Here is a 16,975-nt window from a genome sequence, read left to right on the forward strand (position 1 = left end):
GTTTTCTGCTTAAAATTATCTGAAATCCAAAAATAAAAAAATATCGACTTTTTGTAATCCTTAATGGATACAGCTCCTTAAATGTTATTTTTAAAAATTTTTCGGTAGTTGGGTAGACAAAATGGTGTAAACACGGTTCATATCACATCCAAAAGTTTCAAATCGCGTCAATCTTGCATCAGCAACACAATGTAGAGCTTTTTATTTTTGAAACTAACAAAAAAAAAAGAAAAAACTAACCGAAACAACCTGCAGTCACGTAACCGGCAAGTGCGCGCACTGCCACCTACGTCTGCTGCGCCATGCACTTTTCACGATTCACCAATAAATCTTCACTTTCCGCGGAGATCATTTATTCACTTTCTAAATTTTTCGCATTTTTTCTAAAAAACCAAAACAGAGCACGAAATAAAAATAAAACTGCAAAACACCGCGTAAAAGGAGGAACAATTTCCATATCGTTGATTGACCTGAAGGCACGCATGCATGCGCTAACATACACTCACACACATACTCGACAACTCGCATTGAGTCGTCCTCCGCGGCGCTGAGCTGTGGAATGCGGCATGTTTTCCTGTCCGTTTGCCAGTTGTTGCTTTTATTGTTGTACATTCACTCGCTGCAACAGCTACCTGTATGTGTGCATCTATGCTTGCGCAAATATTCGGGCACCCAAAAACAAAAACAATAAGTTGTAAACGGTGCGCGGTCGCCGTTGACACCGATCTTGCCGATCTTGTGCCTTTCCACGGCGTCTCAAACTCGAGACGCTTGGCACATCACGCTCTAGGCCCACAGCAGATAGTGCATATGTCTATCAATTCCGTGTGTGGATGAAAGTGAAAAAAGTCAACGCATTTTTTCCGACTACACTTACTCTGTTGCACGCCGAGTACGTTTGTCTGCAACTTTGCTTCCAAAGTCAGCTCGACTGCTGCCCACCAGTGGTTATGGCTTAGCGCTACTGTGACGCTCTCATAATTTCCATGCTATACACATACTCATGTATGAAAGCACATCTGTAAGTGTCTAGTCGTTTTTCTTCCTAATCTTCAATCGTCCACTCACTGTGCTGGCTGCAGTTCCATAGAATTTGCCCGTCATGTGGGCTGAAATGCAAAATTTTGTGAAGTACAAGAATTTCAGGCGATGCTGGTTGACATTACATCCATAAATACATACATATGTATATGGTATATGTACATTTATAATATATATTTCTTTTAACCAAAAGCTGCAAGCTATACTACATAAACAATATCCCGAGGTACCTGGCCAAGTTGCAAGCTCTTTGAAATCCACAACTTCACAGACTCCATTGGTTTTCACCTTTAAGCCATTCCATTTTGCTCAAATAGAAGCATATTATGATAGAAGTACATATACATGTTTATTATGAAATATCGGTAATTTCTTTACGTTCTAGGTCCCTTACGTGACCAAGTAAGTTAAAGTCAAAAAACGATCTCCTGTGTCTTCTTCTATATTGGCGTAGATATCTCTTACGCGGTTAAGGCCGAGACAGTCGTATTTCCTTATCGCTGTTTGGCGCCAATTGGAGATTCCAAGTGCAGCCAGGCCCTTCTCCACATGGTCTTTCTAAAGGAGTGGAGGTCTGCCTCTTCGTCTGCTTCATCCGACGCGTACTGCGATGAATAATCTCAGAGCTAGAGTGTTTTCATCCATTCGGACGACATACCTCGACCAGCTGATCGTTTACTTATATTTATGTCGAGTCAAAAAATAATAACAAATCCATTTTTTTCTGTAATTTCCAAGTATGTATATTCCGCTAACCACTAATTTCCACAAAAACAAGTATTCAATTCAACCCACTAACCCAATATTACCCAAAACTAACCATAAGTGGACTCGTTGGATTATTTATACTATTTTTTCCTTCATTTAGCACTGGTACCTAAAAAATATTTGGCAATATCCACTAAACTTGCTCGTTTGTCACCGCCAGGTTTTCCAATATGATTTTGCTCCACATTAACCCGTTTCACTTATATTTTCCAGTTCATGGGCAACTAAAAATTTTCACCTACTTCCAAGCTAATAAATATTAATATGACAACCGAAATTACGACATTTGCTGTGAATGGCGCAAAATTCAACAAGACAAGTAAAAAATATTTACATACATACATACATATGTATATTTTTAGCAATAAGAAAAAGTTTGACAATATTAATGTTTGTTGAGAGTGAAAGTGGAAAATAGACTAGTTTAAGCTTCAGAAAATTACTGCAAAATCTTCGCAATAAAATTTATGAAGCAACTTTTGCTTAGAAATTAAATGCAGATTCTCATCTTAACGAAACTTTCTGAGCAAAAGTCTGGAGTATGACTGTTGAGATATTTAAACTTCTGTCTTTGAAAGGCTGGATGTTTCCACCTCAAGTTTCTTTATAGAGAAGATCGTCAGGCTTATTCCACGAATGCCTATTAATGTCCAATAAGAACTCCTATGATTGCTGGAAGATGAAATTTGACGATGAATGAAATTTTTCTTTCGAAAACTTACAACGTCGACTGTTTAATGTTGTCATCGTCCATGCCTCTGCAGCATATAGCAGGACGCCAAAATAAGTGACTTATAGATTTTGATCTACGAGTATGTTCGTCGAAAGAGGACTTGACTTCTCAATTGCCTACTCAATCCAAAATCGCACCTGTTGGCAAAAGTTATTCTCCGTTGGATTTCGAGGCTGACGTTGTCGTTATTTTTAGTTCTGGTTCTAAGATATACAAAATTATGGTCTTCCTTCTCTATTAGCTCGAATTATATTCTCCAGGAGTAGATTAAAGAAGTCGCACGAAAGGGAGTCGCCTTGTGTGAAACCTAGTTTGGTAGGGAACGGCTCAAAGAGGTCCTCCCGATCATGACGGAGCTTTTGGTGTTGCTCAAAGTTAGTTTACACAGCGGTATTAGTTTTACGGGGATACTAATTCAGACATAGTGGCATAAAGGCAGCTCATTTTAAGCAACTTTGAAATCGACGAAAAGGTGATGTGTGTCGATTCTCCTTTCACTGGTCTTTTCTAAAATTTAGCACATGATGAATATCTGGTCGGTTTTTAATTTGCCAGGTCTAAAGCCACACTGATAAGGTTCAATCAGTTTGTTGACGGTGTGCTTTAATCTTTCACACAATACGATCGATAGAACCTTCTACGCTATGTTGAGGAGGCTTATCCAACGGTAGTTGGGTTTTGTGGATTGGGAGAGCGCACTTAAATTCCAACCATAGGGAATGTTTTCGCCCCACCATATTCTACAAAAAAGCTAACGTATGCTTTTTATCAGTTCTTCTTCGCCGTATTTGAATAGCTCGGCCGGCAATCAATCGGTCCCCGTTGCTTTGTTGTTATTCAGACGGGTAATTGTTATTCAAACTTCTTTATGGTCGGGCAATGGAACGTCCGCTCCAGTATCATTGATAGGGGAATCGGGCTCACCATATCCTGGTGTTAAGTTTTCACTGGCATTCAGCAGGTTGGAGACGTGTTCCCTCCATAATTTCAATAAGCTCTTGGCATCAGTCACTAGATCACCTGTTGGGGTTCTACAAGAGTATGTTCCGGTTTTGAAACCTTCTGCTAGTCGCCGCATTTTTTCGTAGAATTTTCGAGCATAACACCTGTCGGCCAGCTTGTCAAGCTCTTCATACTTATGCATTTCGGCTTCTTTCCTTTTTTTGTCTAAAAATGCGTCTCGCTTCCCTCCTCAAGCTACTCTAGTTATAAGTAAAAATATATCAAACTACTGCAGGTAGCAAAAAACAATTAAATAAATGAAAACACTAAAGTAAACTACAAGAATCGTTGTAATGAAAAGCAAATAACTAATAAAAATTTATGCAAATGTTGGCTGTTAGCATATTGTGGGCGCGTCGGCAGCTGTGGCAGCTGGATGAAGCTTAAAATAAATACAAAATCAAGTGAAAATATCGGCGTCGTCGCCAACAACCAGTCGATCAGCCAACGGACAACCAATTACTGATGTTGTTGTTGTTGTTGTTCGAATAAAATACGCGCGTTGTGGGAAAAAGTGTGGCATGCGGCTGTATTTAGACGCGCCAACATTTCGCTGCCAGCTCAAAGCGTCCGGCAACTGACACCCGTTACGCGACTAAGCGGCAGACACACACACACACCAATATTTGTGTGTATTTGTGTGAGCGCATGCTGCCATATTTGAATAGTTGTGCCACGGCGCTAATCGCATCAATCGCTGCAGAAAGCAACAATGTCATGCACAGTTGTTGTTGTTGTACAATAGTCGCCTCAATCACGTTCGACCGATATGAAAATGATAGTGAACTTGAAATTTTTTGTTCACCCGTTGCCAAAGCGACGATTTTCTCTTTCAAATGCTGCCGCTTGCTAAGCTCCAACTAAACGCTTACTCAACACGCGTACGACAGCGTCTGCCTAATGTTGTTCGGCGAGTGCGTCGATGCAGCACCAGCATCGGCTTCGGCCAGTGCGAGCTGTTGGTACGCGGCAGTGCGATAAAATGCAAATGCACAATTAATGCACGCCGAGTCACCACACGCTGCAGTTGCCGAGTGCTGGCGCGGTGAGGTGAGCGGCGGAGCTGCGTGGCTGTGGCGGTGGCGCATGCTGCGGTTTAGGCGGCCTATTGAACCAGCTGTGCGCGTCGAAGCATTTAAATTGTGCGCTTGGCCGCCGCTGTGTGTGTGTGTGTTCGCTGGCTCGTATGTACATGTGTGTAGTCGTTCGATGCGCTCGTGTACGTGTCCACCGAGTGCTACTTTTAGCGATTTGTGGTCAATAAAGAAGAGCAACGGTGGTCAATAGCAACTAAATGAAGTTTCGTGGAGAATTTACTAACAACAACAACACCGCCAAATGGCGCTGCGACGCTACAGAAATAACAACAATCGTAGAAAAAGTGGCTGAAACAGAGCAACAGCAGCAGCGGCAGGAGAAAAACGTGCAATGATGGCTACAAAAATAAATTATGCGAGCGATGTTTGCTAGGCAACGGTGCACGGTGGGCTTTTGTTGGAAAAAAATTAAATTGTTGAAAGATTTTGAATGAAAATTTAAAACAAGGAAAAGTTATTTAGGAATATTGGGGGAAACAAAATGATTTCAAGTACACAGAAGGAGTTGATTTTGACCAATCACTATGGCAACTACATACTATAGTGATCTGAAATAGAGGTGTCCAGTAATGAACAGTTTCTTGGAGACTTGTGAAACTTTGTTTGCACTTTAAGGGGTCAATTGCCCTTTTTTTACATTTTATGGGGTCAATGGCCCTGTTATTAAATTTACCCAAGTCCACAACCTCAAGACAACAACTGTTGGGGTCCTCCGGCTTATATTATGTGGTCAATTACACTTTAGCTTACATGCAGCCAAGTCTACAACCTTTTTTTACACTTAGCTAATACAACAACCTTTTGCTTTTGCATTTTATGAGGTAAATTTAGTCCACAATCTTTGCTTACGTTGAACTAAGACAACACTTGGGAGTAAAGGGGAGCAATATATTTATAGAGTAATTATCCTTTTATTTACATTTAACCTATTCCACAACCTTGTATACGTTAAGCCAAGACAACTATCTTCGTTTACATTTAGCTGAGACAGCGACCTTTGGTTTTACTTGGATCCATTGAACTCGTTGCTTACATTTTTTAATGTCCTTTGTGTATATTATGAGGCCAATGATCCCTTTGTTTACATTTTATAAGGTACTGATCCATTTCTTTACATTTAGCCTATTCCACAACCTTTGTTTACGTTTAGCCAAACCCACAATCTTTACATTTAGCCAATACAACAACCTTCGTTTACAAACAGAATAAGTTTGCCTGCAACGACTTGATTCTAGTCATTACTATGCTGATTTTAGAATTTTTCTGATAACTTGTGATAAATATATATTTTCAACACACTGTGCATACAAACACAAGCACAACCGACAATAAGTTACTCTATCTTCATCTTGTGTGCCTTATTTGCATTTTGCAAGCTCATAAGAATTTTCACCTCGCCACGCGAAATGCAACCCAAACGCTGCTTCTTTATTCTACTTCACTTTTTCGCATTTGCCTCGAAACCTACAGTCTGCACGTCTATCTGTCTATTAGCCAACACGACAGCGCCGCGATAAATGTGTTGCGCCGCGCAGACTTTCTAAATCAACCTAGAAGACTTTGGCAGCGTCGAAGGTAAAGCAACAAAGGAGGCAAGACTTTGGCTGCAGATACCTCAGACGCAGAGATCTCTTTGTATACACCCAAAGAGACGGTGTCCAAGTTTCTGCTGCTATTTTTTATTGTTTCTGTTTGTGTCTATGTTCGTGTTGCTACATGTACCATAGTCTGCAGTTGCTTCGGCCGTTGTTTTTGGTTTTTATTATTTTTTTGGTGATTTCCGCACGATTTTCTGATTCAACGTCTTACTAATTTCATGTTTTGTGTACACACATACACACACATGTATATGAAAATCTATTTATTTTTGGTAGTTGGGCGCTTTTTTTTAATTGCTTAGTTGTTTTATAAGAAACATTACTTTATTGTATTTCTGACGCATCCTAGATGGAAAGAGGTTATCAGTAACGAACTGCGATCTGGTAATTTCTAGATTCCATTTCAAAAGAACTGCGATAGTTTGGCGACTAGAAATAAATCAAACCAATTTTTGGTACCCTGTTCTGATGTGAAACGTATTTAAGGGGGAAGATTAGGGCTATACATAAGGAGGGAGGGCCAAAATTTCTCAGACACTGTTTTCCAAATAGTTGTTAAACGGTCTTGTAACATGAAGCCGAGCATTGTCTTGATGGGAAATTATTGCCTCGTGCGCAAACGCAAATTCTGCGGGTTTTACCGCAACAGTTCGCTCTGATTTGATGAGTTTTTGTCGGTTGCCTTTCCCCGCTCATACCGTAGCATGCCTTTCTGATCCCACAAAATAGAGCACATCATGTCCGATTGGCGTTATGGATATTCGACTTTGCGTTGATTTTGCTGATTGGCCAGTTTCCACATAAGATTGCGCTTCGAATTGTCGTAATGAATGCATTTTCATCAGCAGTCACCATGCCATACAAAAACCACTTCTTTTAGTGGCTTTCAATCGGTATTTCTGATATGCCAAACTGTCTTTCAACGTCTTTTGGCTCATATTTCAACCGAGTTCTTTGGTTTTGACTCGAATTTGACAGATCACTTTTTAACAGCTACATATTATAGTGGTTCGAAATGGAGGTTTCAAGTAATAAGCAGTTTATTGGAGACGTGTGAAACCTTGTTTACCGTTTTTTACATCTTATAGGATCAATGATCCTTTTCTTTATTTAGCGTAGCCCACAATCTTAACATTTTATGGGATCAAAGAGCCTTTTATTACGTTTAGCCAAGTCCACAACCTTTTTTACATTTAATCATGGCAACAATTGTTTTTAATACCTTGGGTCAATAATCTTTTGGCTTAAATTATGAAGTAATTTACAATTTGGTCATTTGCTTCATCGAGTAGTGCTCAGGACGTTCTTCAAACCAAAATAATCATTTTAGGCACGCTCGCCCAGCTGGTAAGTGTTTGCCATAAACTTTCGTCAAAATACGATGACTCCTGGAAATGTCCGACCCCTTAATTGGGAATCCATAAAGATCGCGAAAATGGGAAGACTAACTTAACCTCTAACTTAATCTGAACCAAAGGTTCAAGTAAAAGTTTAGTTGAATCAAGTTAAGATCATATTCTATCGTATCTTCCGTATTCAAATCGATCGATCACTAAAATCTTCCGTCGACTACCGTCAAAAACCTACCCTGATCAACGAAACGAAAGCCATGATCAGCTATTAGACTATTAGATTATGAATATAGTTGGAGTTCCCACCATTCTAAGTCAAGTCTGAGAGTTCTAACTGTCTGTTGTCTCACGTCTGGCATTCCCCTTCCCTTGGTCAGCCCTCTAAAAGTTCGGTGGATTTTTATAAGACAATCTAGAGAAGGATTTTCTATCATTTTGACCAAAATTACACATCTCAGCTAAGAAATTACTAATTTTACTAATCGGGTACTAAATAAAGCTCTCGTGCAACCAAAATAGTCTGAACACAGAGCAAAAGCTATTCAGTGCCAATTTTCGTGTCGCAAAGGGTTAACTCAGTGGCAATACATTAGCGTTGACATTACCGGCACACCGGTTGGACTTGGCTTACCAGTTAGACATACGAGCAGTCGTACTTGTCAGTTGATAATTCAGTGAGTCAAACAGCATTTGGCCATTTCGGCAGCAAATCGTAAGCGAAAATTATTTCCACTTTCCACCGCAGCAAGCACAACTAATAGCTTTGGCACGAAGTGAGGTGTGATGTAAAGGGAATGGCCAGATGCAGCGATGCAATGCAGGCACCAAGTCAAGCGCGAGATCATCATCATCAACAACAAGAATAATTGCAATAACCAAAAGCAAAAACAAAAACAACAAGGCGATAGGAAAACATTGTTGCCGCCATCCGTGTGCTGCTCGGCTGAGTTTGCTGCCTAAGCGCTAAGCTGCTAAGCGGCGCAGTTGCTCGCACACACACACAGACACACGCACTAGCAACGAATCGTGGCTGAATTCACAAGCCTGCTGTCTGTCTTCACAATTCACCGCTGATTGCGGAAAAAGAGTGAAAAGCTGTTAGCATAAATTACCTAAATAAAAAGACATGCGCCAACAGCAACAAAAAGAACAACAGCAATTGCTGCTGCTGCTGTTAGCAGAGTCACCAATTTTACTGGGCTGATTTAGTGTGCGCCACCAACCGCCAACCGGCGCACTAGGCGACTAAGAGGAAAAGTCTGCCGAAGCAACAACAAAGCGTTCGGCGTTTATCTATCGCTTGTTCGGTTGTGTGTCTGTGTGCGTGTTTGGGTATAACATTCAATTTCCATTTTCACTGCTGCAAACAACTTTTCATTTTTATTTAGAAAGGCAATCAGAATGTCGAAATTGAAATTGAAAAGTGAATTTGTCTTGGCTGACCTCCGCAACCCGCGCAACGTCTTCTGGTCTGCCGCGAGACAACTCGCATATATTCTCTGCCTACACACCGGCATACAGACAGCCAAACCATCGAGACATACATACGAACAGAAAGACGATTGTGCGGTAGAAAGTGCCGGAAGAGTAGGCGCGCACGCAGAACGCCGGCTCCAAAGGTTAAACGAAGAATTTATTAATGCCGTACATTAGACCGAGATTACCTTACGATTTGGGCTTTACGTTTTTTTGGCTTTTTTCGCTTTTCATTGGATTTCTTGTTTTACTTTCGTTGGTATTTCCTGCTGTGGCGATTTTCGTGAAAAATGTTCAGCGTTACTTTTATATGTGGCATTATTGTTGATAGCTTTCGGGAGAAAATCACGCTTAGCCATTATGGAAATAGGGTCGTAAGCTTACGATGAGTTGTCGAAAAATTCTTCTTCGTTTCATGAAAATAACAAAAAAAATTATAAGCATTTCATTGCGGTTTTATGTCAGATTGGAAATGCGATGAACATGCAACGGCTATAACAGTAAATGTTGCCATTTGCAAGGAGAGATTACTAAAAATTGCTGGCAGGGTTGCATGTTGATTAACAGGGAGTAGGAATGCAGATTTAACGAGTGCTGTCAAAATGTTACAGTTGTAAACGCTTTAGAAAATGATTATAAAAATAATGAATGGGTTATATGTATTGACTGTTTTGGTAGTTATTACATATTTTCTTCTATATTGGAAGTCTTCCTCTTCCTTTGCTTCCCCTGGCGGGTGCTGCTTCGAATACTTTCTGGAGCTGGAGTGTTTCGTCAATTCGGACGACATGACCTAGCTAGCGTAGCTGTTTCTTAATTCGCTGAACTATGTCAATGTAATCTTATATCCCATAGAGCTCATCGTTCTATCGAATGCGATATTCGCTGTTGCTAGCACGCAAAGGACTACAAACCTTTCTCTCGAAAACTCGTAACGTCTACTTATCAGATGTTGTCATCGTCCATGTCTCTGCACCATATAAGAGAACGGGAATAATGAGTGACTTTTAGAGTTTGGCGGCATAAAGACAGCTCCTTTGAAATCGACGAAAAGGTGGTGCGTGTCGATCCTCTTTTCACAGATCTATTCCAAGACGCCAAGCTTTGTGAAAGCCTGGTCAGTTGTTGATTTTCCATGCCTGAAAGCACACTTATAAGGTCTAATCAGTTTGTTGACGGTAGGCTTTAATCTTTCACACAAGTTCACGAAGTTGAAGAGGCTTATCCCACGGTAGTTGGCGCCGATTGTGGGGTCTCCCAGAGCATACTTAAATTTCAATCGTCGGCCATGCTTCCATCCAATCATATTCTACAAAGAAGATGGTATATGCTTGTAAAAGCTTACAAAATATAGATTGTACAAGAACTTTCTCAAGCGACATCGCTTCCCTCTATGAGCTCCTGAAAAGTTCCAAGTTCCGACGTTTTCGAGGCCCATTCCGCGATGAGGCCCATTTCTGACTCAATGGGTATGTAAACAAGCGAAATTGTCGAATTTGCGACTAAGAGCAACATGAAGAGATTCAAAAGCTGCCATTCCTTTCAGAAAAACAATGGTTTGGTGTGGTTTGTAAGACGATGGAATCATCGGTCCATATTTCTGTAAAAATGATGCCGGTGAGAACGTAACCGTCAATGGCGACTGTTTTCGCGCCATTATAACCGACTATTTGATGCCTGAAATTGAAGCTTGTGGGTGACAAGATGGCATCATTTTCCACTCATCGCATTAATCAATGGATATATAGAGAGAACACTTCGGAGAGGAGATAATTTCACGTTTTAGGCCGGTCGATTGACCACCAAAATCTTGTGATATCACACCGTTCCACTTTTTCTTGTAGGGATATGTAAAGTCTATACGGACAATTTCGCTTTGATATTGCAATGTTAACTTTAATCTGTCTTTTAACCTTAGACATTCAGGAAACATATGGTATTTGTCCCAATTTGAACGCACACATTAAAAATTTTTGTAAATTAAAATTTATGTAATCTTCATTTGACTTTCGATCCTCATTCGGATAACGACTCTGTTAATCTGTTATCTGTTATCGATTCTAAGATTATGTTTTCTATAATGTAAAAATAAATAATTAAAATCTTGATCAACATTACTTTAAGAGGTTTCTTGGAGACCAAGTTTGGATTCCATCTCCTCAGTTAATCAACTTTCCCACGTGCATAAGCTCATAATTTTCCAACAATGTATTTTTCCATGTAATTCTAAGCTTTTAAATATGAGTATATGCTTTAAGTATCCATTTTTGTAGTGAACACAATAATGTACAAAAATGCACACGATCAACAACTGAAAATATTTTCGCATGAGAATATGTGAACAATTTTAATTGCGTCTAATTGTATTGTCTATAATCGTAGACCCAAAAAGTGCAGACGTTGCTATTTTTGGCAACTAACGGTTTAATTACAACTTCATTACATACTTATAAGTGCATTGTAGCTGTACTTGATTTGCGTGACATGGCGTTGCCTAAATCTCAGTATAAGAAATCAACACCTTGCCACGGCTTAGAAGTGCCGTGAATTACCAAATTTTAACGCTTTTGCTTAATTTGTGAGCTGCTACTGCTTTGGTGTGCTTTACCGTAAAACAAAGAAGAATCAATGATTTCTGTGAACATTAGGGTTGTACTTATAAAATTAGAAGTTTTATTTTAAGATAGCATATTAGCCACGCACTTGTATGGTATTACTAATTCAAGGAAGTAATATAGAATTTTTTAATATTAAGGATGCCCTAAATGCGAAATTTTTTAATAATTTATAATTTTCATATTTGTATACTAATTTAAGGAAGTAATGAATAATTTTATAAATATTAAGGATGTTCAAAATGGAAATTTTATGAAATTCATCATGGAGAGACCTACGACATCGATTGAATTCAACATACCGTTGAACCATTTTCCTTGGTGGAGCTTCATATTGAAAAATATAATTAAATGCGTCTATGTACTCTTGATAAGTTAATCCACGTCGAAATACCAAGCGAAAATGTTCGCGAATCAATTCCATTTTTTGCCGAGTTGAATATTTTAAGTTACTGTAAAATGCGGAATAATATTAAATAAGAACATAAAAAAATTAAAAAAAAATTTTAATAAAAATATTGCCGATGAAGAAGAAGTGTAGAATAATATTGAAATGTACTATCAAAGAGTTCCACAAATTCTTTATATTCGGACATCCCTAATGTATATTTATTTTTTATTTACGAGAGCAGCACAGGGATTTGAGAATATATACAAACCTACTACTTAATTAAAAAATTAAATTGTAATTTTTCACATATGGTATTTATCTACAAATATACTTTTTTTGTGGTTGTAGGTGGCTTTGCGCTCACCGCAGCTACCTCTTCATTGCATCGCTTTTTGGCAATTTTCTATTTTCGGTAATTAATACCAGCCACTAACTACAGTTATAGCCGCTGCACAATGTTGGCTATCAATTTGTGCATTTGTGATTGTTGTTGTTGTACCGAAAATGCACTGCTAATTGGGTGTTGCATGAATTTGCTCACAGCGCGGCAGTTTTAATTAAGTTGCGGTGCATTTTTGCGTGTTCCGCGCAAATTTTTCTAAACTTTGTTGCAAGTATATTTTCATAAATGCATACATATGTATATGTATTCTTTATAATGTAATTGCGAAAATTAAAATTTGAAGTCAAAAAATTATTGTATTTTTTTATTGAAGTCATTGTTAAAAATCAAGTGCATAAGCCTGGGCCGGATTCTTCTTCTACTGTATTTGCGTAGACACCGCTTACATGGTTATAGCAGAGTTTAGAACCGCCAGACTGTTTTCTTCTTTTCAATGAGAGTGTTTTTACGTGGCGCGTCCCAAACCTAGCGCACAACCCTGTGGGGGATTACCCAAACAATTTTAGGTCTTAAGATAGCCTTAATTTTTATGTTTAATAGAGTTGATGACCTCATTTAATGCTGTGATCTTTCCACTATTAGAATCTAAATAATACAAATGACACTTGTATTCTTCTTCTTCTTTTAATTAAAGCCTCATTTGTATATTCTAATCTAATCTAATAATCGGAGAATCTTTAAGGTTTTGAAACCAAACTCTCATAGTTGACAGCAAAAAACACGCTCAATTTGAGTTCAAGGCTTTTTTTATTTATTTATCCAACCTTCTATTTGTTACGTAAAGTCTGTCTATTCGTTTACTCGCTTATATATGAGCGATATAATACATAAAAGTTTTTAAGATATTGATCTGACGTTCTTTTCTCCACAAGTACTTGCTCTTTTGCAGGCACCGCCAATATCAGCGAACTACAAGTATATCATATAGCTACCATACAAACTGACCAATCGACATTACGTTCTTTTGTTTGACAAGATATCTTTACGAAATTCGATATATAATAATATATATATTATTTCTCATCAGATCGGGCCACATATAGCATATAGCCACCATACAAACAGAACAATCAATTGCAAGTGTTTTATGGAAAAGCTGTACCCTAAAGTGGTCCAATATCAACCGTTCCCATAAATGAGCAACTTCTAGCGCAGTAAAGGGTGTGTGCAAAATTTCCATTAGATATCTCAAAAACTTAGAGACTTGTTCTCGTATATATGGTTGGACGAGCAAATATACGGCCATGCCCACATTGACTGAGCTCGTTACTCCGATAAATCAAACTTAATAAACCCTTAAAAATGAACCTGAGTCTTTCCACACACACATTTACCTCAAGAAGTCAAAATTCAGAAAATTCAGAGAATAAAGCCACATCCAGCCCCATGACTCATCATAGATTTCCAATCAAATTTTCCATATTATGTAATATTCATAGTTCTACAGGCCGTCTACAAAAATTTTCAGCTAGTACTAAGCCGAGCAAGTTCGTTGCTTAAGTCTTTTGTCTGGCAGTGCCGCTAAGAGGCAGCATTTTGCTGAAAGTGAAACCGCTGCCAGTTGCTGATAAATTAAGGTTGCGCTTGTTACATTGTAACTGCGCGTAAGCATTTCAGCACATGCCACATATTACACGCACAACATAGCATTTTACTACTACACACACATACACACGTACATAGACAACTGTGTGGTCTTTTTCTATTTTCCAGCAACAGCCTACTTTCCGTGTACTTTAGTAATTTACACCACTACAACAGCAACAATTCTAGCGTAGTTCATTTACATTGCAGGCATAATTTCAAAATTCGAGTGTGTGAGTGCGCGCAAACGCAAAATATCAAAGCGAAGTAAAAATCGGCGAAGCTGGCAATAAAAAATGTGAATTTCTCTTTTTTGTAGGTGTTGTTACAGTTGTTGGAGCAGCGGCAGCGCTTTGTTGTTGTTAAGTGGCTTGGCCTGCTTAAAGCGCATAGCAGCAACGCTTTGACTAATGGGCGCTTCAGCAGGCATACCTAGCCACGAATATCGCATGCAACATTATGCATGTGAGTCGAAAAGTGCATGTGTGTGTGTGTGTGTCGGTGTGTTTTCAAATGTGCGCTCGTCTTCACGCTATTGTGGCCATATTGCCTTGTTGCTACATTTGTTTTACTACTTTTTGAAAGTACACACCATGAACTTAATTACAGCAACAAACTAATGAACACGATGAAAATGAACTAAAGCAAAGCGGAATGATAATGAGTGTTGGTAGCATTAAAACAATATGAAAACTGAGCAATAAAACTTCAAATTAAAAGAAAAACAATAGTGGCTATGGGTTGGCTTCGATAAGTGGCCGTTGGCGGGCAAATAAATTGCCAATAAAACAACTGAACCAGTAATGTTGCAACAACAACGCAGCTGATTATGGTAGATAAACAGAATGATGTTGGTAATTTGAGCACATTACTTAGGCATTTTGGAATCATCTTTTGCAAAATAAAATCACAAAAATTATTAAGGAACGTTTACTCTGACTGTACCGAAACTATATACCCCTCACAGTTGCATTATTAAAAGCTATATAAGTATTATATAAAGCTATATAAAGATCTTTATCTTTATTTTGATTGGCCAGTTTGTATGACATCCATATGCTATGATGGTTCGATATGAACAAAATCTTATGAAATTGTGGGGTCAGTTGCATAGCTACAACTTCGGGTGCCCCGGGCCAAGGATGTTCTGCCGCCCCCATTTATCTACCTACCTACAAGTTTCATGAGGTGGTTCGAACACAAGTGAATTTTTTCAAAATATCTTCGATATTAAGTTTATAAAATTTAGGAACTAATTTTTCATTTTTATTCATATTATTATTATTACATAAGCATTTTTCAATTTTCAGTATTAATTACTTTAATTAAAAAAAAAACGCAGCTACTTTGTAAATCCAGATCCGGAAATCGTTGAAATCTTCACAGGCAATCCATTAGGCATCTTTAACCATGAAGTAATGGCTGAATAAAATGCTCAAAATAACATAAAAAATCCACGTTACATTAAAGTAGTGAATAAATATATAAATTAATGCATATTTGCGGTTGTATGTGCAAAAAATAGCCAACGAGGTGAACTCCTGCCCGAAACTTGAAGGCAAGTTTGTTGCTTAAGTCTTTTGTTTGCTACCGGAATATGAATAATTGAGCGCTTATAAATATTATATATCGTTGGATTGCAAAGAAACACAGATACAAAAATTAGTTGGCAATTTCGCAAAATCAAAGCAGTAATTAAAGTTTTCGAAATAAATGTGAAATTTTTTATATTAAAATAACTGAGCGAATTGAGCTATTAAAAAAAACCAAAAAAATATTGTTGAATTGGGTTATTAAAAATAAGATAAAACAACAACAATAATGTTATGAATCCGCTGCCACTGCTTAAAACAAAGCCAATTAGTTGCTGTTTTTTAAATATGCGCGCCATTAATTTATTATTTAGTGGCATATTTGCAAACAAATGAAATTTATTGCATATTCATTGCAACTTTTACTTATTTACCTGGCCATAGCAACAAACATACGCGCTTAAAGTGCTGCGCAGCGCTTTTGTTTGTGATAATATTGCTGTGTTTGGCGTCTACCACCTACGACGCAAGTCAACACACTTCCAGCGATTCACGGGACTGCTGCCAAGGCAAAATTAACTGTAAAATTGCATTTGTTGTAAATAAAATTGCGAAAATGTAGTTAATTTCCTTTGGCGCCAAAGAAAGCGTGAAGCTACAGCCACCACTCACTGCAGCGTTTGTAATGAATTAAATGGGATTTTGCGCATGCGCAGAGAAATAAAATTAATTTTATGCAACCGTGGATTTCATTGTGCCGAATTGGGCAAAACTTGCAGATGTAAGGGAGTTTTGGAGTTACAAAATTAAAAAAAAAAAATTATGAAACAAAAAATTGTAAAAAAAGTTTGTAAAATAATTTTCGTTAGAATTGTAAAAAAAAAATTTATTTAAAACAAATGGAAAAAAATTTTGTAAAAAGATTTTTGTTAAAAAAAGTTTTACAAAAAAAACTTGTTCAAAAAAATTTGTATAATATAAAAAAATTAAAAGAAAAATTTAAAACAGATTTTTGTTAAAAAAAAACTGTAAAAAAATTAAAAAAATGTATTAAAATATTTTTTGAATATTTGTAAAAAGATTTTAGTTAAAAAAAGTTTTATAAAAAAACTTGTTAAAAAAATGTAAAAAACTTTTTGTTAAAAAAAGTTTTATAAAAGCAACTTCTTAAAAAAATTAAAAAAAAATGTCAAATGATTTTTGTTAAAAAAATTTGTAAAAAAAAACATGTAAAAAAAAGAAAAATTTAAAAAAAATTGTTTAAAAAATTGTTAATAAAAATTATTAATAAAAATTTGTAAAAAATTTTTGTTAAAAAAAAGTTGTACAAAAACAACATGTTAAAAGAAATTTGTTAAGGAAACATTTTTTTTTTAAATTTTT

This window comes from Bactrocera dorsalis, chromosome 1 (assembly GCF_023373825.1).
Source record: "Bactrocera dorsalis isolate Fly_Bdor chromosome 1, ASM2337382v1, whole genome shotgun sequence".
NCBI classification, from domain to species: domain Eukaryota; kingdom Metazoa; phylum Arthropoda; class Insecta; order Diptera; family Tephritidae; genus Bactrocera; species Bactrocera dorsalis.